Source organism: Dromaius novaehollandiae, chromosome 2 (assembly GCF_036370855.1).
Source record: "Dromaius novaehollandiae isolate bDroNov1 chromosome 2, bDroNov1.hap1, whole genome shotgun sequence".
NCBI classification, from domain to species: Eukaryota; Metazoa; Chordata; class Aves; order Casuariiformes; family Dromaiidae; genus Dromaius; species Dromaius novaehollandiae.
This window is the reverse complement of record NC_088099.1, coordinates 56,336,284-56,360,011: the sequence shown is the minus strand read 5'-3', so window position 1 is coordinate 56,360,011 and position 23,728 is coordinate 56,336,284.

Below are 23,728 nucleotides of genomic sequence, written 5' to 3'. Positions count from 1 at the left end.
GCTTGGATGTTAAATTTGCCCTGGAGAAGTGGGAGAAAATAAGATGCAGCTGCTGTGACATTGTCACAGTTTTTAAGAGGTTGAAGGGAACCAAAGAGTTATCTACTGTTACTTACCCATCACACAAACTGCTCTCTCCCTTCTGAAAGGAAGTGTATTTCCGAGTGAGAAGGGAGGCCAAATGCCAGCAGCATATCTGGTGGTGGGAGTCACCAGAGGAAACCCAGCCTAGGAACTGTGAAATGCCTTCCCTCAGCTCCAAGTGGTAGGGTTTACTCTTGAGCCTCCCAGTTCCCCAAGCCTACTAGCAGAGTCTGTGGGACTGAGGCCTTACACACAGTAGAGGAAGATACGGTTAGGGAGTTCTTAAACCAGATCGGCATGCACAACTCCATGGGATGTTAGGGGGTGGTGCATCCAGTGGTGCTGCGGGAGTTCCTTGAAGTTACTGTGAGGGCTGCCGTTATCTTTGAAAGGTCGCTGTGGTCCTGGAAGATTACGGAGCACTTGAAGAAGGCAAGTGTCACATCAATCTTCAAGACAGGCAAGTGGGAGGATCCAAGGAAATACCGGCTAGTTAATCTCCCCCTCGTTCCCCGGGAAGACTATACAGCAAATCCTCCAGAAAATGCATCGAGACACATGAAACAGGAAGGCTTCTGGGAAGAACCACCGCAGATTCACCAAGGGCAAGCTGTGTCACGACCAGTGCGAGAGCTTGCTTTGAAGAGATGATGAGCCCAGCCTCCTGTTCCTCCAAATTAGAGCATCTAGCTCTCAGGCTGTCTGCCTCACCTCACAACAGACCCATGTTTGCCCGTGCACTTAGGCCTGACATCATAGGCGCCTCCCGATGTTATGATCCACCTCACTGCCAATTGTCCCCCCCCCCGCCCAAAACGGGACTGGCCCAGAACTCACTGAGGTCCTTGCTCCTGTAGCACCAAAGAGACATGGAGCAGGCAAGGTGCCATGAAGCCTCAGGAAGTTACTGTCACCCTTTGCAGGGTGCGTTGAGAGCTTCAAGCAGGTTCCTTGAGCAGTTGGCTGCAAGTCCCTGGAACGAGTGTGTCCCCAACAGTCAGCCCAGGCTCTGGGGGAGGTGTAGCGACTCTTTCCAGGGGAGGCCTCAGAGGAAGCACCTTTCTCAGGAACGCCAGTGGCAGGAGAGAGCCACTGGGCTCTCTGTATAGGTGCCCTCTGCTTTCTAGAGGGGGGCCGGTGAAGAATGAACCGGATGGGGCACCTTGGAACAAAGAATGAGGTTAAGAAAAAAAGACATCTGGGACAAATCATTGGCATGAAAGATGCCACTGTTTTTCTCCAGAAAGATGATGTAGAGCCTATGGAGATGGACCCTCAGTAAGATGAAATATGCAGGTGGATCCTCTGGAAGAGGATGTTGAACCCATGGAGGTCGATCTTGCTCCAGCGAAGCTGGCATGAGGTAGCACCACTGTGCCTGGAATTTCTGTCAAAGAGGAGGCAAAGTCATCCCAAGAGGGCCAGGGCCCATCATGCCTTTCACCCAGGCCCAGTTCCTTGAAACTGGTTCAGCGCCCCATAAGAAGGCAGCTATTCCAGTGGTGGGAAATGGAGGCATTAGCCCACCTGGCCTATGTGTGGTCTCCTGCCATTCAACAAAAGAGATGATGGCTCAGGTGTGCCCTTTCTTCCTGTCGCACACTGCACCACTGGTCATCGTGCAACAGACATGGAAGCCGTGGAGGTGGACCCGCCAAATGAAGGCATCGAGCCCATGGACGGCAATCTGCCTCCAGCAAAACTGCCACGTGCAAACACCACTGTGCCTGGAACGGCCTGCTGCTGCACATGGCAAAGTCATCCAAACAGGGCCAGGGGCCCTCATGGCCATGAGCCTGGGCCCAGCCACCGGAAGGTGGTTCAGCTCCCTGCCAGAAGATAGATGAGCAGGGGTGGAGAAAAGGAAGCCCAAATGTGGGAAACAAAGTCCAGCCAGCCTCCATGGGCTAATCAGTAGAAGAGCTGTTGAGTGTCAGGTGCTCTGTAAGCCCTTCTTTCCGGGCCCACATTGCCCTCTAGCCCTGGGGCGTGAAGAGGTGAATGGCTGACATATTTGGCGGTCCAGTTGGCCTGAGATCACAGAGGAACACTGATGTCACAAGCCACCTCACTGCCGTTGCCCCTATAAAGGCGGGAGCGCTGGCTCTGGCCCAGAGCTCACTGAGGTTCTTGCTCCTGGAGCACCAGCGAGAGTTGGAGCAGCAGGCTGCCAAGAAGCCTCGTGGAGCTACTTGCTGCCCTCTGGGTGGTGCACTGGGAGCGTTCTCAGGCACGATGAATCAGGTGGTCCACAGGGGAACAAAACGCCTGCGGATAAGAAGAAGGGAATTGTGGGACAAGCTCTGGGCCATCAGCAATTCCATACAGTTCCCCCAGAAGGACCAATCAGAACCGATGGAGGTTGATCCTCCCCCTGACGAGCCCGAACCCATGGAAGTCGATCCTCCAGCAGGTGACGAGGAGGAGCCCATGGAGGTTGACATGCCGCCAGCAAAGGTGGCCTGCCAAAACCCCCCGCTGCGTGGGATGGCCTGGCGAAAGCCACGGCGGCCGAGTCATCCCAGGAGAGCCGGGGGCTGCACGGCCATCAAGCTCGGCCCAGTCACCAGCCCCCCACCAAAAGATCAAGATGAGGGGGCTGCATGGAGGAGAAACATCTGCCGGCGGCAAACAGAGCGCAGCCCCCAGCCCCCAGCCAAAAGAACAGGATGAAGGGGCTGTAAAGACATCTGCGGGCTGCAAACCACGCCCAGCCAACCTCCACGGGCCAAGGAATAAAAGAATTCCTGAGTGTCACAAGTGTTGTGCGAGCCCTTCTCTCCTGCCCCACGCCATCCCTGCGCTGCCCCGCAAGCCCTGGGCCGTGAAGAGGTGGCCTCTCTTCTGCCCCGAGCCCCGAGGGAGAGGCGAGGAGAGGGCCTGCCTTCCTCTGGGCTGCTGTGTCAGGGCGACAGGAGGAGTCTGGCGGAGGGTCGCCAAGGTCACTGGGGGGCCCGGAGGTAGGGTTTTTTCAGTCGGAGGGTGAGGAGGCGAATGGGGGTAGCTGTCTTCAGCTCCTTCTCTCTTCAGCTACCTAACGGGAGGTTGAAACTGGAGCAAGATCCTCCTTGGAGGCGCACAAATACCACCACCGGATCGATCGCAGGAGCCATCGACAGAGTTGCTCCTCTGCAGCAGCAAAGGGCTTCAATTCCAGCACGAAGACGTGCTGCATTTCAGCAGGGAGTTCCGTCCGTTCTAATGGCTCCAGTAGGAGTTCTTTTCAGGACTGGGCTAATTTGTTCAAACTGCAAACATATCTGCTTCCCTGTTTGGCACCTCCTCTGGATTGCTGTGTTGGGTTTGGCCTCTCCCCCGCCCCAAAGAAGACTGAAAGACTGGAGGAGCCCAGCTTAAGGCCACAGAGGTGATCAGGTGCTGCAGCACGTGGCATGAAAGGCGAGGTGGAGGGACCTGGGCTTGTTCAGCGTTCAGAAGAGAAGGCTTCCTTTCACAAGACTCACAGTGCCTTCACTTTTACCTCTGTGCGTTGCATGGGACTGCCCTACAGCTACAAACGAGCAATGTTGCAATCAACTGTCTTGATGGTGGAGTTGCCAGTGCTGTGAGCTTTGGCTGTCTGGTCACTGTTTTGCTTGCAGACGGACTAGGGAACATCAGTGGAAGCAGTAAATCAAAAGGAAGCGGTAAATCTAGACGAGGAAATGGCAGTCTCACAAAGTACAGCTGCCTTAAAGGTGCTGGTTGTCATTAGAGCTACTTAGAACATAAGCATTCCCTTTCTTTCTGGCACGTTGGAAAGCTTTCAAGTTTTTGCCTCCTGGTTAATGAGACCGAAGAAGAGCAAAAAAGAAAAAAATTTATTTTCTTTTCATAGCGTGCTTAATCATACGACACTAACTGAGAGCAACCAGGACCATGTCGCTTTAAGTTACCAGGTGTCTTTGCAGAAGCAGAAGGTTGTATGTGCATGTAGAGACGCATATGCACGCCTGGGTGCGCACACAAATGCATGAAGTCGTGAGCTTTATCTTTGCCTGGTCTCCCACACTACTACCTATATTATTGCAGTTGGCTGTGTGAGCTCTGGTAAGTTATAAGGCTTCACTGAGACGTGTGTGTGCATACTTCCTTGCACACATTAGGCTGATTTACAGTTATGGAAAAGGAAAGCTTACAATGTGCATGACTGATACTTAATTCTTTTCTGAACGGGTGCCTCTTTTGGAAGGAACCCTTTGCGGTTAGCAACTGGTGAGACTTTTTGGTATGGGGAATAGTGCCCTTTTCTTGAAGCCCATCCTTTTTTCTTTTTTTTCCTTTATCTAGGCCACAGCTGTAAACCCCCAAGAACCTTATCTGGTGCCTCTTCAGTGTATCATTTGCAGCAGTTGATATAAATCAGATTGCAGGTGTGGCAAAAGTCTCGGAATTTAGCTGGAAATAGTTTCACAAAGCACGTTTCTCTGGTCTCTTTCTGATCTCTGGTTCTGTGTGCCCGCGCATGGGCAGCGCTGCTTGGAGCAGCTCCGTGTCTGGGAACAGACAGGGCAGCTATCCCGGCGGCCCGAGCCTTGTGCCGTGGGCAGGGACAAGCATGCAAAGCCAGGTTGCTCTTGGTTGTTCACCTGTTGCCAGCCTCCTCTGTAGCTACAGCAATTCATGAGCACCTGTCGGGGTAAGTCCGCTGAAGACTGTTCAAGAGCTGCGTATTGTGAAAATGCTGAACGATTACGCTTACTTTTCCGGAAGCATGCAGAACAGTACCTTCAAGCACAGGCACAGGTGCAGCGATAGTGTCTGAGGGTAAGAAGGCTTACTGGCCCGAATGTCATTCCTTTACCGGACCTCGTTTCTATGAACCTTGTCATTTCATAGGTCTCGAACTAGTTTGGAAAGTCAGCAAAATCTATTGCTTGGGCTGGTAAAGTAATTACAGAAGCATGAGCATACCTATTACTATTTATCCAGTCTCTATACCTATGCTATTTAGCTTGCGCTAGGGGCTGCAAGGCCCTAGCGCAAGCACTTGATGGTCTTTGGCTGTACTATAAACAGTCATTCCTGGAGCAGCTATTTACTTTTATTGGGTACAGACCCAATATATATTATATAAATATAAATATGAAAGGCAATTTAGAATTCAGACAGGGATGCTTGTAGTAGTAAGCCACGACAGTGCGGTCTCATGGTATTGTAAAATACACCTCTGCTGTGTTTTATCCTTCTCTTCTTAGCAAGTCAGGTTGGCTGCCACTACGTCTAGTGCCAAAGGGCTAGTGGCGACTGGTTTTGCGCAGAGTCTCTTAGCCCTTCCTGCCTAAACAAGGTGCCTCCGGGCAGCGTTTACCAGGTAATGGCGGGGCAGGTCAAAGGTTAGCTGATTCCTGCACCTCAGCTGAACGCTACTGCACTGTAGCCGAGGGAGCACAAGTGAATGGGCACCGCCTTTTCAGTTTCTCCACTTTACCACCCAGTGTGTTCACTCCAGGCCACCGCAATAGCGGCTTAACTGAGCACGTGGGGCAACAAACTGCAGTGGGCGAGCATCTGGCACACGCTGGCTCCTGCCAGGCTTGCGACACTAAGGTGACCTTCAGCAGAGACACAGCATGACCAGTGTGCGGCCGTAAGGGCTTAACTTGCAACCATGCTCTTTTAGAAAGGAATATGTTGATCCTTAGCGTCATAAACACCGTACCCATTTCTCAGAAATTAAGTTGGTACCCCCGGTGCCTACTACTGGAGACAGCCATCCGATTTGCCACACGCAACGCTGCGTACTTCCAGCTCATCTAAGGCTGCCTTTCAGTATGCATGTTTTGAAGGGGTATGTGGCTGTTTTTAAGACTTTGGGGGAGGAAGGTGCCCTTGTGCGACTTTTGTAAGTGATTCCTGGATGAAGAAATCCGTGATCTGTGTAATTAAACAAATAAAGAAAAAGTGTTGAGCACAGAAAATCGGACAGCCAACTCCAGCGTTAGACATTGGGGGTATCCATGTAATGGGTCCTGAAAGAGGACTATAGTATGCATGGCTGCAATGTCAGATGTTCTCTTTTAAAAGCCCGGAAGCAGAAGAACGAGTCCAATTGTACCGCAGCAGAAGTGACAGTTGAACCGCAGTTTTCACAGAATCCCAGAGCAGCCGGAGCTGGAAGGCCCCTCTGGAGCGCAGCTCGTCCAACCCCTCTGCTCAAGCAGTTTGTCTCCTGTCCATGCCTCACCCATCTGGCATTTGTCCTCCCTTCTCCCTCGGACACGTACCTTTCCTTTCAAAGGGGAGACAGCATTGCCTCTCATGGGTAGCAGCTGGTCACTCTTCAGTTCCCTTCTACTTCTTAAAAACTGTGGCAGCATCACAGCAGCTACATCTTTCTTTCCTCCCGTTTCTCCAGTGCCAAACTGACACGTGAGGCACGGCGACAGAAACGATCAGAGTTCACATACTTGGCTCAAATTCTGCGGGGAAGCTGGTCCTATCCCAACAGACCTCGTAGTTCAATCAGTGTGAACAGAAGGTGTCACTGCCTTGGCAAACTCATCACCAAGGGAAGTAAAGGCATATGGAAAATCTAGGGCTATTCATATACAGATAGACATAGCCTGCGGTTATGTCCATAAAGCAGGAAGCATTGCCCTTTTGCCACAGTTCCCAGTCCCCTCCTCCCCTTCTTCCACTCTTTCCTCTGGCGGAGTTTGAAGACGAGTTTTGGTGAAAGAAAATCCCGCGGTGGCTACACTCGAGGACCACCAAACAATGCCGCCAGTCAAAGGAGATTCCTGCAGGCTGTGCAGCTGCAGTACCACCTTCAGAACTGATCACATATTTGTGCTGATACCGGAGTATGCAATACAGGAAGCAGGAAAGATTGGAAAAAAAAAAAAAAAAGGAGAAAAGAACAGGAATAAGGAAAAGGAGTTACGGGTAGAGGGAGCATTTAGCAAGAAGCAGTAGTAGTAGTAGTAGTAAAACGTGGCCACAGCAACACAACTAAAGTGGGAGGGAGAAAGACCAGAGACTGCTTGACAGTGAAAGAAAAAGGGAAAGAGATAAAAGCAACTGAGGGTGAATGACCAAAATAATCCGAGGACAGAAGCTGTTTTGCTATCGAGTCCCCGCACTGCCCACAGAATGGCTGACTTTGGGGTCCAGTTGGCCTGAGATCACAGAGGAACACTGATGCCACAAGCCACCTCACTGCCGTTGCCCCTCAAAAAGCGGGAGCGCTGGCACTGGCCCAGAACTCACTGAGGTTCTTGCTCCTGGAGCACCGGCGCGACTTGGAGCGGCAGGTTGCCAAGAAGCCTTGGCGAGTTACTTGCTACCCTCTGGGTAGTGTGTTGCGAGCGTGCTCAGGTTCCCTGAGTGATTGTGAGGCCCTGGAAGGAGCATCTTCCCCACAGCCAGCGCAGGCTGCGGGGGTGCTCTGGGACTCCTTTCAGGGCAGGCCGCCTCAGAGGCCCTCTCACAGGCCTGCCAGCAGTGCACAAAGGCCACTGGGCGGTGTGCAGGAGCCCTCTGCGTTCCAGAGGGCACCCCGGCACAAGGAATCAGGTGGTCCGCAGGGGAACCAAAGGACTTTGGAAAAGAAGGAAGGAATCCTGGGATAAGATCTGGGCCATCAAGGATTTGATACGATTGCTCCAGAAGGATGAATCTGAACCAATGGAGGCTGATCCTCCCATTGACGACCCTGAACCCATGGAAGTGGGCTGCAGGCTGCAAACCACGCCCAGCCAACCTCCACGGGCCAATGAATAAAAGAATTCCTGACTGTCAAAAGTGTTGTGTGAGTCCTTCTTTCCTGCCCCACACTGTCCCCGCACTGCCCACAGAATGGCTGACTTTGGGGTCCAGTTGGCCTGAGATCACAGAGGAACACTGATGTCACAAGCCACCTCACTGCCGTTGCCCCTATAAAGGCGGGAGCGCTGGCTCTGGCCCAGAGCTCACTGAGGTTCTTGCTCCTGGAGCACCAGCGAGAGTTGGAGCAGCAGGCTGCCAAGAAGCCTCGTGGAGCTACTTGCTGCCCTCTGGGTGGTGCACTGGGAGCGTTCTCAGGCACGATGAATCAGGTGGTCCGCAGGGGAACAAAACGCCTGCGGATAAGAAGAAGGGAATTGTGGGACAAGCTCTGGGCCATCAGCAATTCCATACAGTTCCCCCAGAAGGACCAATCAGAACCGATGGAGGTTGATCCTCCCCCTGACGAGCCCGAACCCATGGAAGTCGATCCTCCAGCAGGTGACGAGGAGGAGCCCATGGAGGTTGACATGCCGCCAGCAAAGGTGGCCTGCCAAAACCCCCCGCTGCGTGGGATGGCCTGGCGAAAGCCACGGCGGCCGAGTCATCCCAGGAGAGCCGGGGGCTGCACGGCCATCAAGCTCGGCCCAGTCACCAGCCCCCCACCAAAAGATCAAGATGAGGGGGCTGCATGGAGGAGAAACATCTGCCGGCGGCAAACAGAGCGCAGCCCCCAGCCCCCAGCCAAAAGAACAGGATGAAGGGGCTGTAAAGACATCTGCGGGCTGCAAACCACGCCCAGCCAACCTCCACGGGCCAAGGAATAAAAGAATTCCTGAGTGTCACAAGTGTTGTGCGAGCCCTTCTCTCCTGCCCCACGCCATCCCTGCGCTGCCCCGCAAGCCCTGGGCCGTGAAGAGGTGGCCTCTCTTCTGCCCCGAGCCCCGAGGGAGAGGCGAGGAGAGGGCCTGCCTTCCTCTGGGCTGCTGTGTCAGGGCGACAGGAGGAGTCTGGCGGAGGGTCGCCAAGGTCACTGGGGGGCCCGGAGGTAGGGTTTTTTCAGTCGGAGGGTGAGGAGGCGAATGGGGGTAGCTGTCTTCAGCTCCTTCTCTCTTCAGCTACCTAACGGGAGGTTGAAACTGGAGCAAGATCCTCCTTGGAGGCGCACAAATACCACCACCGGATCGATCGCAGGAGCCATCGACAGAGTTGCTCCTCTGCAGCAGCAAAGGGCTTCAATTCCAGCACGAAGACGTGCTGCATTTCAGCAGGGAGTTCCATCCGTTCTAATGGCTCCAGTAGGAGTTCTTTTCAGGACTGGGCTAATTTGTTCAAACTGCAAACATATCTGCTTCCCTGTTTGGCACCTCCTCTGGATTGCTGTGTTGGGTTTGGCCTCTCCCCCGCCCCAAAGAAGACTGAAAGACTGGAGGAGCCCAGCTTAAGGCCACAGAGGTGATCAGGTGCTGCAGCACGTGGCATGAAAGGCGAGGTGGAGGGACCTGGGCTTGTTCAGCGTTCAGAAGAGAAGGCTTCCTTTCACAAGACTCACAGTGCCTTCACTTTTACCTCTGTGCGTTGCATGGGACTGCCCTACAGCTACAAACGAGCAATGTTGCAATCAACTGTCTTGATGGTGGAGTTGCCAGTGCTGTGAGCTTTGGCTGTCTGGTCACTGTTTTGCTTGCAGACGGACTAGGGAACATCAGTGGAAGCAGTAAATCAAAAGGAAGCGGTAAATCTAGATGAGGAAATGGCAGTCTCACAAAGTACAGCTGCCTTAAAGGTGCTGGTTGTCATTAGAGCTACTTAGAACATAAGCATTCCCTTTCTTTCTGGCACGTTGGAAAGCTTTCAAGTTTTTGCCTCCTGGTTAATGAGACCGAAGAAGAGCAAAAAAGAAAAAAATTTATTTTCTTTTCATAGCGTGCTTAATCATACGACACTAACTGAGAGCAACCAGGACCATGTCGCTTTAAGTTACCAGGTGTCTTTGCAGAAGCAGAAGGTTGTATGTGCATGTAGAGACGCATATGCACGCCTGGGTGCGCACACAAATGCATGAAGTCGTGAGCTTTATCTTTGCCTGGTCTCCCACACTACTACCTATATTATTGCAGTTGGCTGTGTGAGCTCTGGTAAGTTATAAGGCTTCACTGAGACGTGTGTGTGCATACTTCCTTGCACACATTAGGCTGATTTACAGTTATGGAAAAGGAAAGCTTACAATGTGCATGACTGATACTTAATTCTTTTCTGAACGGGTGCCTCTTTTGGAAGGAACCCTTTGTGGTTAGCAACTGGTGAGACTTTTTGGTATGGGGAATAGTGCCCTTTTCTTGAAGCCCATCCTTTTTTCTTTTTTTTCCTTTATCTAGGCCACAGCTGTAAACCCCCAAGAACCTTATCTGGTGCCTCTTCAGTGTATCATTTGCAGCAGTTGATATAAATCAGATTGCAGGTGTGGCAAAAGTCTCGGAATTTAGCTGGAAATAGTTTCACAAAGCACGTTTCTCTGGTCTCTTTCTGATCTCTGGTTCTGTGTGCCCGCGCATGGGCAGCGCTGCTTGGAGCAGCTCCGTGTCTGGGAACAGACAGGGCAGCTATCCCGGCGGCCCGAGCCTTGTGCCGTGGGCAGGGACAAGCATGCAAAGCCAGGTTGCTCTTGGTTGTTCACCTGTTGCCAGCCTCCTCTGTAGCTACAGCAATTCATGAGCACCTGTCGGGGTAAGTCCGCTGAAGACTGTTCAAGAGCTGCGTATTGTGAAAATGCTGAACGATTACGCTTACTTTTCCGGAAGCATGCAGAACAGTACCTTCAAGCACAGGCACAGGTGCAGCGATAGTGTCTGAGGGTAAGAAGGCTTACTGGCCCGAATGTCATTCCTTTACCGGACCTCGTTTCTATGAACCTTGTCATTTCATAGGTCTCGAACTAGTTTGGAAAGTCAGCAAAATCTATTGCTTGGGCTGGTAAAGTAATTACAGAAGCATGAGCATACCTATTACTATTTATCCAGTCTCTATACCTATGCTATTTAGCTTGCGCTAGGGGCTGCAAGGCCCTAGCGCAAGCACTTGATGGTCTTTGGCTGTACTATAAACAGTCATTCCCGGAGCAGCTATTTACTTTTATTGGGTACAGACCCAATATATATTATATAAATATAAATATGAAAGGCAATTTAGAATTCAGACAGGGATGCTTGTAGTAGTAAGCCACGACAGTGCGGTCTCATGGTATTGTAAAATACACCTCTGCTGTGTTTTATCCTTCTCTTCTTAGCAAGTCAGGTTGGCTGCCACTACGTCTAGTGCCAAAGGGCTAGTGGCGACTGGTTTTGCGCAGAGTCTCTTAGCCCTTCCTGCCTAAACAAGGTGTCTCCGGGCAGCGTTTACCAGGTAATGGCGGGGCAGGTCAAAGGTTAGCTGATTCCTGCACCTCAGCTGAACGCTACTGCACTGTAGCCGAGGGAGCACAAGTGAATGGGCACCGCCTTTTCAGTTTCTCCACTTTACCACCCAGTGTGTTCACTCCAGGCCACCGCAATAGCGGCTTAACTGAGCACGTGGGGCAACAAACTGCAGTGGGCGAGCATCTGGCACACGCTGGCTCCTGCCAGGCTTGCGACACTAAGGTGACCTTCAGCAGAGACACAGCATGACCAGTGTGCGGCCGTAAGGGCTTAACTTGCAACCATGCTCTTTTAGAAAGGAATATGTTGATCCTTAGCGTCATAAACACCGTACCCATTTCTCAGAAATTAAGTTGGTACCCCCGGTGCCTACTACTGGAGACAGCCATCCGATTTGCCACACGCAACGCTGCGTACTTCCAGCTCATCTAAGGCTGCCTTTCAGTATGCATGTTTTGAAGGGGTATGTGGCTGTTTTTAAGACTTTGGGGGAGGAAGGTGCCCTTGTGCGACTTTTGTAAGTGATTCCTGGATGAAGAAATCCGTGATCTGTGTAATTAAACAAATAAAGAAAAAGTGTTGAGCACAGAAAATCGGACAGCCAACTCCAGCGTTAGACATTGGGGGTATCCATGTAATGGGTCCTGAAAGAGGACTATAGTATGCATGGCTGCAATGTCAGATGTTCTCTTTTAAAAGCCCGGAAGCAGAAGAACGAGTCCAATTGTACCGCAGCAGAAGTGACAGTTGAACCGCAGTTTTCACAGAATCCCAGAGCAGCCGGAGCTGGAAGGCCCCTCTGGAGCGCAGCTCGTCCAACCCCTCTGCTCAAGCAGTTTGTCTCCTGTCCATGCCTCACCCATCTGGCATTTGTCCTCCCTTCTCCCTCGGACACGTACCTTTCCTTTCAAAGGGGAGACAGCATTGCCTCTCATGGGTAGCAGCTGGTCACTCTTCAGTTCCCTTCTACTTCTTAAAAACTGTGGCAGCATCACAGCAGCTACATTTTTCTTTCCTCCCGTTTCTCCAGTGCCAAACTGACACGTGAGGCACGGCGACAGAAACGATCAGAGTTCACATACTTGGCTCAAATTCTGCGGGGAAGCTGGTCCTATCCCAACAGACCTCGTAGTTCAATCAGTGTGAACAGAAGGTGTCACTGCCTTGGCAAACTCATCACCAAGGGAAGTAAAGGCATATGGAAAATCTAGGGCTATTCATATACAGATAGACATAGCCTGCGGTTATGTCCATAAAGCAGGAAGCATTGCCCTTTTGCCACAGTTCCCAGTCCCCTCCTCCCCTTCTTCCACTCTTTCCTCTGGCGGAGTTTGAAGACGAGTTTTGGTGAAAGAAAATCCCGCGGTGGCTACACTCGAGGACCACCAAACAATGCCGCCAGTCAAAGGAGATTCCTGCAGGCTGTGCAGCTGCAGTACCACCTTCAGAACTGATCACATATTTGTGCTGATACCGGAGTATGCAATACAGGAAGCAGGAAAGATTGGAAAAAAAAAAAAAAAAGGAGAAAAGAACAGGAATAAGGAAAAGGAGTTACGGGTAGAGGGAGCATTTAGCAAGAAGCAGTAGTAGTAGTAGTAGTAAAACGTGGCCACAGCAACACAACTAAAGTGGGAGGGAGAAAGACCAGAGACTGCTTGACAGTGAAAGAAAAAGGGAAAGAGATAAAAGCAACTGAGGGTGAATGACCAAAATAATCCGAGGACAGAAGCTGTTTTGCTATCGAGTCCCCGCACTGCCCACAGAATGGCTGACTTTGGGGTCCAGTTGGCCTGAGATCACAGAGGAACACTGATGCCACAAGCCACCTCACTGCCGTTGCCCCTCAAAAAGCGGGAGCGCTGGCACTGGCCCAGAACTCACTGAGGTTCTTGCTCCTGGAGCACCGGCGCGACTTGGAGCGGCAGGTTGCCAAGAAGCCTTGGCGAGTTACTTGCTACCCTCTGGGTAGTGTGTTGCGAGCGTGCTCAGGTTCCCTGAGTGATTGTGAGGCCCTGGAAGGAGCATCTTCCCCACAGCCAGCGCAGGCTGCGGGGGTGCTCTGGGACTCCTTTCAGGGCAGGCCGCCTCAGAGGCCCTCTCACAGGCCTGCCAGCAGTGCACAAAGGCCACTGGGCGGTGTGCAGGAGCCCTCTGCGTTCCAGAGGGCACCCCGGCACAAGGAATCAGGTGGTCCGCAGGGGAACCAAAGGACTTTGGAAAAGAAGGAAGGAATCCTGGGATAAGATCTGGGCCATCAAGGATTTGATACGATTGCTCCAGAAGGATGAATCTGAACCAATGGAGGCTGATCCTCCCATTGACGACCCTGAACCCATGGAAGTGGGCTGCAGGCTGCAAACCACGCCCAGCCAACCTCCACGGGCCAATGAATAAAAGAATTCCTGAGTGTCAAAAGTGTTGTGTGAGACCTTCTTTCCTGCCCCACACTGTCCCCGCACTGCCCACAGAATGGCTGACTTTGGGGTCCAGTTGGCCTGAGATCACAGAGGAACACTGATGTCACAAGCCACCTCACTGCTGTTGCCCCTATAAAGGCGGGAGCGCTGGCTCTGGCCCAGAGCTCACTGAGGTTCTTGCTCCTGGAGCACCAGCGAGAGTTGGAGCAGCAGGTTGCCAAGAAGCCTCGTGGAGCTACTTGCTGCCCTCTGGGTGGTGCACTGGGAGCGTTCTCAGGCACGATGAATCAGGTGGTCCGCAGGGGAACAAAACGCCTGCGGATAAGAAGAAGGGAATTGTGGGACAAGCTCTGGGCCATCAGCGATTCCATACAGTTCCCCCAGAAGGACCAATCAGAACCGATGGAGGTTGATCCTCCCCCTGACGAGCCCGAACCCATGGAAGTCGATCCTCCAGCAGGTGACGAGGAGGAGCCCATGGAGGTTGACATGCCGCCAGCAAAGGTGGCCTGCCAAAACCCCCCGCTGCGTGGGATGGCCTGGCGAAAGCCACGGCGGCCGAGTCATCCCAGGAGAGCCGGGGGCTGCACGGCCATCAAGCTCGGCCCAGTCACCAGCCCCCCACCAAAAGATCAAGATGAGGGGGCTGCATGGAGGAGAAACATCTGCCGGCGGCAAACAGAGCGCAGCCCCCAGCCCCCAGCCAAAAGAACAGGATGAAGGGGCTGTAAAGACATCTGCGGGCTGCAAACCACGCCCAGCCAACCTCCACGGGCCAAGGAATAAAAGAATTCCTGAGTGTCACAAGTGTTGTGCGAGCCCTTCTCTCCTGCCCCACGCCGTCCCCGCGCTGCCCCGCAAGCCCTGGGCCGTGAAGAGGTGGCCTCTCTTCTGCCCCGAGCCCCGAGGGAGAGGCGAGGAGAGGGCCTGCCTTCCTCTGGGCTGCTGTGTCAGGGCGACAGGAGGAGTCTGGCGGAGGGTCGCCAAGGTCACTGGGGGGCCCGGAGGTAGGGTTTTTTCAGTCGGAGGGTGAGGAGGCGAATGGGGGTAGCTGTCTTCAGCTCCTTCTCTCTTCAGCTACCTAACGGGAGGTTGAAACTGGAGCAAGATCCTCCTTGGAGGCGCACAAATACCACCACCGGATCGATCGCAGGAGCCATCGACAGAGTTGCTCCTCTGCAGCAGCAAAGGGCTTCAATTCCAGCACGAAGACGTGCTGCATTTCAGCAGGGAGTTCCGTCCGTTCTAATGGCTCCAGTAGGAGTTCTTTTCAGGACTGGGCTAATTTGTTCAAACTGCAAACATATCTGCTTCCCTGTTTGGCACCTCCTCTGGATTGCTGTGTTGGGTTTGGCCTCTCCCCCGCCCCAAAGAAGACTGAAAGACTGGAGGAGCCCAGCTTAAGGCCACAGAGGTGATCAGGTGCTGCAGCACGTGGCATGAAAGGCGAGGTGGAGGGACCTGGGCTTGTTCAGCGTTCAGAAGAGAAGGCTTCCTTTCACAAGACTCACAGTGCCTTCACTTTTACCTCTGTGCGTTGCATGGGACTGCCCTACAGCTACAAACGAGCAATGTTGCAATCAACTGTCTTGATGGTGGAGTTGCCAGTGCTGTGAGCTTTGGCTGTCTGGTCACTGTTTTGCTTGCAGACGGACTAGGGAACATCAGTGGAAGCAGTAAATCAAAAGGAAGCGGTAAATCTAGACGAGGAAATGGCAGTCTCACAAAGTACAGCTGCCTTAAAGGTGCTGGTTGTCATTAGAGCTACTTAGAACATAAGCATTCCCTTTCTTTCTGGCACGTTGGAAAGCTTTCAAGTTTTTGCCTCCTGGTTAATGAGACCGAAGAAGAGCAAAAAAGAAAAAAATTTATTTTCTTTTCATAGCGTGCTTAATCATACGACACTAACTGAGAGCAACCAGGACCATGTCGCTTTAAGTTACCAGGTGTCTTTGCAGAAGCAGAAGGTTGTATGTGCATGTAGAGACGCATATGCACGCCTGGGTGCGCACACAAATGCATGAAGTCGTGAGCTTTATCTTTGCCTGGTCTCCCACACTACTACCTATATTATTGCAGTTGGCTGTGTGAGCTCTGGTAAGTTATAAGGCTTCACTGAGACGTGTGTGTGCATACTTCCTTGCACACATTAGGCTGATTTACAGTTATGGAAAAGGAAAGCTTACAATGTGCATGACTGATACTTAATTCTTTTCTGAACGGGTGCCTCTTTTGGAAGGAACCCTTTGCGGTTAGCAACTGGTGAGACTTTTCGGTATGGGGAATAGTGCCCTTTTCTTGAAGCCCATCCTTTTTTCTTTTTTTTCCTTTATCTAGGCCACAGCTGTAAACCCCCAAGAACCTTATCTGGTGCCTCTTCAGTGTATCATTTGCAGCAGGTGATATAAATCAGATTGCAGGTGCGGCAAAAGTCTCGGAATTTAGCTGGAAATAGTTTCACAAAGCACGTTTCTCTGGTCTCTTTCTGATCTCTGGTTCTGTGTGCCCGCGCATGGGCAGCGCTGCTTGGAGCAGCTCCGTGTCTGGGAACAGACAGGGCAGCTATCCCGGCGGCCCGAGCCTTGTGCCGTGGGCAGGGACAAGCATGCAAAGCCAGGTTGCTCTTGGTTGTTCACCTGTTGCCAGCCTCCTCTGTAGCTACAGCAATTCATGAGCACCTGTCGGGGTAAGTCCGCTGAAGACTGTTCAAGAGCTGCGTATTGTGAAAATGCTGAACGATTACGCTTACTTTTCCGGAAGCATGCAGAACAGTACCTTCAAGCACAGGCACAGGTGCAGCGATAGTGTCTGAGGGTAAGAAGGCTTACTGGCCCGAATGTCATTCCTTTACCGGACCTCGTTTCTATGAACCTTGTCATTTCATAGGTCTCGAACTAGTTTGGAAAGTCAGCAAAATCTATTGCTTGGGCTGGTAAAGTAATTACAGAAGCATGAGCATACCTATTACTATTTATCCAGTCTCTATACCTATGCTATTTAGCTTGCGCTAGGGGCTGCAAGGCCCTAGCGCAAGCACTTGATGGTCTTTGGCTGTACTATAAACAGTCATTCCTGGAGCAGCTATTTACTTTTATTGGGTACAGACCCAATATATATTATATAAATATAAATATGAAAGGCAATTTAGAATTCAGACAGGGATGCTTGTAGTAGTAAGCCACGACAGTGCGGTCTCATGGTATTGTAAAATACACCTCTGCTGTGTTTTATCCTTCTCTTCTTAGCAAGTCAGGTTGGCTGCCACTACGTCTAGTGCCAAAGGGCTAGTGGCGACTGGTTTTGCGCAGAGTCTCTTAGCCCTTCCTGCCTAAACAAGGTGCCTCCGGGCAGCGTTTACCAGGTAATGGCGGGGCAGGTCAAAGGTTAGCTGATTCCTGCACCTCAGCTGAACGCTACTGCACTGTAGCCGAGGGAGCACAAGTGAATGGGCACCGCCTTTTCAGTTTCTCCACTTTACCACCCAGTGTGTTCACTCCAGGCCACCGCAATAGCGGCTTAACTGAGCACGTGGGGCAACAAACTGCAGTGGGCGAGCATCTGGCACACGCTGGCTCCTGCCAGGCTTGCGACACTAAGGTGACCTTCAGCAGAGACACAGCATGACCAGTGTGCGGCCGTAAGGGCTTAACTTGCAACCATGCTCTTTTAGAAAGGAATATGTTGATCCTTAGCGTCATAAACACCGTACCCATTTCTCAGAAATTAAGTTGGTACCCCCGGTGCCTACTACTGGAGACAGCCATCCGATTTGCCACACGCAACGCTGCGTACTTCCAGCTCATCTAAGGCTGCCTTTCAGTATGCATGTTTTGAAGGGGTATGTGGCTGTTTTTAAGACTTTGGGGGAGGAAGGTGCCCTTGTGCGACTTTTGTAAGTGATTCCTGGATGAAGAAATCCGTGATCTGTGTAATTAAACAAATAAAGAAAAAGTGTTGAGCACAGAAAATCGGACAGCCAACTCCAGCGTTAGACATTGGGGGTATCCATGTAATGGGTCCTGAAAGAGGACTATAGTATGCATGGCTGCAATGTCAGATGTTCTCTTTTAAAAGCCCGGAAGCAGAAGAACGAGTCCAATTGTACCGCAGCAGAAGTGACAGTTGAACCGCAGTTTTCACAGAATCCCAGAGCAGCCGGAGCTGGAAGGCCCCTCTGGAGCGCAGCTCGTCCAACCCCTCTGCTCAAGCAGTTTGTCTCCTGTCCATGCCTCACCCATCTGGCATTTGTCCTCCCTTCTCCCTCGGACACGTACCTTTCCTTTCAAAGGGGAGACAGCATTGCCTCTCATGGGTAGCAGCTGGTCACTCTTCAGTTCCCTTCTACTTCTTAAAAACTGTGGCAGCATCACAGCAGCTACATCTTTCTTTCCTCCCGTTTCTCCAGTGCCAAACTGACACGTGAGGCACGGCGACAGAAACGATCAGAGTTCACATACTTGGCTCAAATTCTGCGGGGAAGCTGGTCCTATCCCAACAGACCTCGTAGTTCAATCAGTGTGAACAGAAGGTGTCACTGCCTTGGCAAACTCATCACCAAGGGAAGTAAAGGCATATGGAAAATCTAGGGCTATTCATATACAGATAGACATAGCCTGCGGTTATGTCCATAAAGCAGGAAGCATTGCCCTTTTGCCACAGTTCCCAGTCCCCTCCTCCCCTTCTTCCACTCTTTCCTCTGGCGGAGTTTGAAGACGAGTTTTGGTGAAAGAAAATCCCGCGGTGGCTACACTCGAGGACCACCAAACAATGCCGCCAGTCAAAGGAGATTCCTGCAGGCTGTGCAGCTGCAGTACCACCTTCAGAACTGATCACATATTTGTGCTGATACCGGAGTATGCAATACAGGAAGCAGGAAAGATTGGAAAAAAAAAAAAAAAGGAGAAAAGAACAGGAATAAGGAAAAGGAGTTACGGGTAGAGGGAGCATTTAGCAAGAAGCAGTAGTAGTAGTAGTAGTAAAACGTGGCCACAGCAACACAACTAAAGTGGGAGGGAGAAAGACCAGAGACTGCTTGACAGTGAAAGAAAAAGGGAAAGAGATAAAAGCAACTGAGGGTGAATGACCAAAATAATCCGAGGACAGAAGCTGTTTTGCTATCGAGTCCCCGCACTGCCCACAGAATGGCTGACTTTGGGGTCCAGTTGGCCTGAGATCACAGAGGAACACTGATGCCACAAGCCACCTCACTGCCGTTGCCCCTCAAAAAGCGGGAGCGCTGGCACTGGCCCAGAACTCACTGAGGTTCTTGCTCCTGGAGCACCGGCGCGACTTGGAGCGGCAGGTTGCCAAGAAGCCTTGGCGAGTTACTTGCTACCCTCTGGGTAGTGTGTTGCGAGCGTGCTCAGGTTCCCTGAGTGATTGTGAGGCCCTGGAAGGAGCATCTTCCCCACAGCCAGCACAGGCTGCGGGGGTGCTCTGGGACTCCTTTCAGGGCAGGCCGCCTCAGAGGCCCTCTCACAGGCCTGCCAGCAGTGCACAAAGGCCACTGGGCGGTGTGCAGGAGCCCTCTGTGTTCCAGAGGGCACCCCGGCACAAGGAATCAGGTGGTCCGCAGGGGAACCAAAGGACTTTGGAAAAGAAGGAAGGAATCCTGGGATAAGATCTGGGCCATCAAGGATTTGATACGATTGCTCCAGAAGGATGAATCTGAACCAATGGAGGCTGATCCTCCCATTGACGACCCTGAACCCATGGAAGTGGGCTGCAGGCTGCAAACCACGCCCAGCCAACCTCCACGGGCCAATGAATAAAAGAATTCCTGAGTGTCAAAAGTGTTGTGTGAGACCTTCTTTCCTGCCCCACACTGTCCCCGCACTGCCCACAGAATGGCTGACTTTGGGGTCCAGTTGGCCTGAGATCACAGAGGAACACTGATGTCACAAGCCACCTCACTGCTGTTGCCCCTATAAAGGCGGGAGCGCTGGCTCTGGCCCAGAGCTCACTGAGGTTCTTGCTCCTGGAGCACCAGCGAGAGTTGGAGCAGCAGGTTGCCAAGAAGCCTCGTGGAGCTACTTGCTGCCCTCTGGGTGGTGCACTGGGAGCGTTCTCAGGCACGATGAATCAGGTGGTCCGCAGGGGAACAAAACGCCTGCGGATAAGAAGAAGGGAATTGTGGGACAAGCTCTGGGCCATCAGCGATTCCATACGATTCCCCCCGAAGGACCAACCAGAACCGATGGAGGTTGATCCTCCCCCTGACGAGCCCGAACCCATGGAAGTCGATCCTCCAGCAGGTGACGAGGAGGAGCCCATGGAGGTTGACATGCCGCCAGCAAAGGTGGCCTGCCAAAACCCCCCGCTGCGTGGGATGGCCTGGCGAAAGCCACGGCGGCCGAGTCATCCCAGGAGAGCCGGGGGCTGCACGGCCATCAAGCTCGGCCCAGTCACCAGCCCCCCACCAAAAGATCAAGATGAGGGGGCTGCATGGAGGAGAAACATCTGCCGGCGGCAAACAGAGCGCAGCCCCCAGCCCCCAGCCAAAAGAACAGGATGAAGGGGCTGTAAAGACATCTGCGGGCTGCAAACCACGCCCAGCCAACCTCCACGGGCCAAGGAATAAAAGAATTCCTGAGTGTCACAAGTGTTGTGCGAGCCCTTCTCTCCTGCCCCACGCCGTCCCCGCGCTGCCCCGCAAGCCCTGGGCCGTGAAGAGGTGGCCTCTCTTCTGCCCCGAGCCCCGAGGGAGAGGCGAGGAGAGGGCCTGCCTTCCTCTGGGCTGCTGTGTCAGGGCGACAGGAGGAGTCTGGCGGAGGGTCGCCAAGGTCACTGGGGGGCCCGGAGGTAGGGTTTTTTCAGTCGGAGGGTGAGGAGGCGAATGGGGGTAGCTGTCTTCAGCTCCTTCTCTCTTCAGCTACCTAACGGGAGGTTGAAACTGGAGCAAGATCCTCCTTGGAGGCGCACAAATACCACCACCGGATCGATCGCAGGAGCCATCGACAGAGTTGCTCCTCTGCAGCAGCAAAGGGCTTCAATTCCAGCACGAAGACGTGCTGCATTTCAGCAGGGAGTTCCGTCCGTTCTAATGGCTCCAGTAGGAGTTCTTTTCAGGACTGGGCTAATTTGTTCAAACTGCAAACATATCTGCTTCCCTGTTTGGCACCTCCTCTGGATTGCTGTGTTGGGTTTGGCCTCTCCCCCGCCCCAAAGAAGACTGAAAGACTGGAGGAGCCCAGCTTAAGGCCACAGAGGTGATCAGGTGCTGCAGCACGTGGCATGAAAGGCGAGGTGGAGGGACCTGGGCTTGTTCAGCGTTCAGAAGAGAAGGCTTCCTTTCACAAGACTCACAGTGCCTTCACTTTTACCTCTGTGCGTTGCATGGGACTGCCCTACAGCTACAAACGAGCAATGTTGCAATCAACTGTCTTGATGGTGGAGTTGCCAGTGCTGTGAGCTTTGGCTGTCTGGTCACTGTTTTGCTTGCAGACGGACTAGGGAACATCAGTGGAAGCAGTAAATCAAAAGGAAGCGGTAAATCTAGACGAGGAAATGGCAGTCTCACAAAGTACAGCTGCCTTAAAGGTGCTGGTTGTCATTAGAGCTACTTAGAACATAAGCATTCCCTTTCTTTCTGGCACGTTGGAAAGCTTTCAAGTTTTTGCCTCCTGGTTAATGAGACCGAAGAAGAGCAAAAAAGAAAAAAATTTATTTTCTTTTCATAGCGTGCTTAATCATACGACACTAACTGAGAGCAACCAGGACCATGTCGCTTTAAGTTACCAGGTGTCTTTGCAGAAGCAGAAGGTTGTATGTGCATGTAGAGACGCATATGCACGCCTGGGTGCGCACACAAATGCATGAAGTCGTGAGCTTTATCTTTGCCTGGTCTCCCACACTACTACCTATATTATTGCAGTTGGCTGTGTGAGCTCTGGTAAGTTATAAGGCTTCACTGAGACGTGTGTGTGCATACTTCCTTGCACACATTAGGCTGATTTACAGTTATGGAAAAGGAAAGCTTACAATGTGCATGACTGATACTTAATTCTTTTCTGAACGGGTGCCTCTTTTGGAAGGAACCCTTTGCGGTTAGCAACTGGTGAGACTTTTCGGTATGGGGAATAGTGCCCTTTTCTTGAAGCCCATCCTTTTTTCTTTTTTTTCCTTTATCTAGGCCACAGCTGTAAACCCCCAAGAACCTTATCTGGTGCCTCTTCAGTGTATCATTTGCAGCAGGTGATATAAATCAGATTGCAGGTGCGGCAAAAGTCTCGGAATTTAGCTGGAAATAGTTTCACAAAGCACGTTTCTCTGGTCTCTTTCTGATCTCTGGTTCTGTGTGCCCGCGCATGGGCAGCGCTGCTTGGAGCAGCTCCGTGTCTGGGAACAGACAGGGCAGCTATCCCGGCGGCCCGAGCCTTGTGCCGTGGGCAGGGACAAGCATGCAAAGCCAGGTTGCTCTTGGTTGTTCACCTGTTGCCAGCCTCCTCTGTAGCTACAGCAATTCATGAGCACCTGTCGGGGTAAGTCCGCTGAAGACTGTTCAAGAGCTGCGTATTGTGAAAATGCTGAACGATTACGCTTACTTTTCCGGAAGCATGCAGAACAGTACCTTCAAGCACAGGCACAGGTGCAGCGATAGTGTCTGAGGGTAAGAAGGCTTACTGGCCCGAATGTCATTCCTTTACCGGACCTCGTTTCTATGAACCTTGTCATTTCATAGGTCTCGAACTAGTTTGGAAAGTCAGCAAAATCTATTGCTTGGGCTGGTAAAGTAATTACAGAAGCATGAGCATACCTATTACTATTTATCCAGTCTCTATACCTATGCTATTTAGCTTGCGCTAGGGGCTGCAAGGCCCTAGCGCAAGCACTTGATGGTCTTTGGCTGTACTATAAACAGTCATTCCTGGAGCAGCTATTTACTTTTATTGGGTACAGACCCAATATATATTATATAAATATAAATATGAAAGGCAATTTAGAATTCAGACAGGGATGCTTGTAGTAGTAAGCCACGACAGTGCGGTCTCATGGTATTGTAAAATACACCTCTGCTGTGTTTTATCCTTCTCTTCTTAGCAAGTCAGGTTGGCTGCCACTACGTCTAGTGCCAAAGGGCTAGTGGCGACTGGTTTTGCGCAGAGTCTCTTAGCCCTTCCTGCCTAAACAAGGTGCCTCCGGGCAGCGTTTACCAGGTAATGGCGGGGCAGGTCAAAGGTTAGCTGATTCCTGCACCTCAGCTGAACGCTACTGCACTGTAGCCGAGGGAGCACAAGTGAATGGGCACCGCCTTTTCAGTTTCTCCACTTTACCACCCAGTGTGTTCACTCCAGGCCACCGCAATAGCGGCTTAACTGAGCACGTGGGGCAACAAACTGCAGTGGGCGAGCATCTGGCACACGCTGGCTCCTGCCAGGCTTGCGACACTAAGGTGACCTTCAGCAGAGACACAGCATGACCAGTGTGCGGCCGTAAGGGCTTAACTTGCAACCATGCTCTTTTAGAAAGGAATATGTTGATCCTTAGCGTCATAAACACCGTACCCATTTCTCAGAAATTAAGTTGGTACCCCCGGTGCCTACTACTGGAGACAGCCATCCGATTTGCCACACGCAACGCTGCGTACTTCCAGCTCATCTAAGGCTGCCTTTCAGTATGCATGTTTTGAAGGGGTATGTGGCTGTTTTTAAGACTTTGGGGGAGGAAGGTGCCCTTGTGCGACTTTTGTAAGTGATTCCTGGATGAAGAAATCCGTGATCTGTGTAATTAAACAAATAAAGAAAAAGTGTTGAGCACAGAAAATCGGACAGCCAACTCCAGCGTTAGACATTGGGGGTATCCATGTAATGGGTCCTGAAAGAGGACTATAGTATGCATGGCTGCAATGTCAGATGTTCTCTTTTAAAAGCCCGGAAGCAGAAGAACGAGTCCAATTGTACCGCAGCAGAAGTGACAGTTGAACCGCAGTTTTCACAGAATCCCAGAGCAGCCGGAGCTGGAAGGCCCCTCTGGAGCGCAGCTCGTCCAACCCCTCTGCTCAAGCAGTTTGTCTCCTGTCCATGCCTCACCCATCTGGCATTTGTCCTCCCTTCTCCCTCGGACACGTACCTTTCCTTTCAAAGGGGAGACAGCATTGCCTCT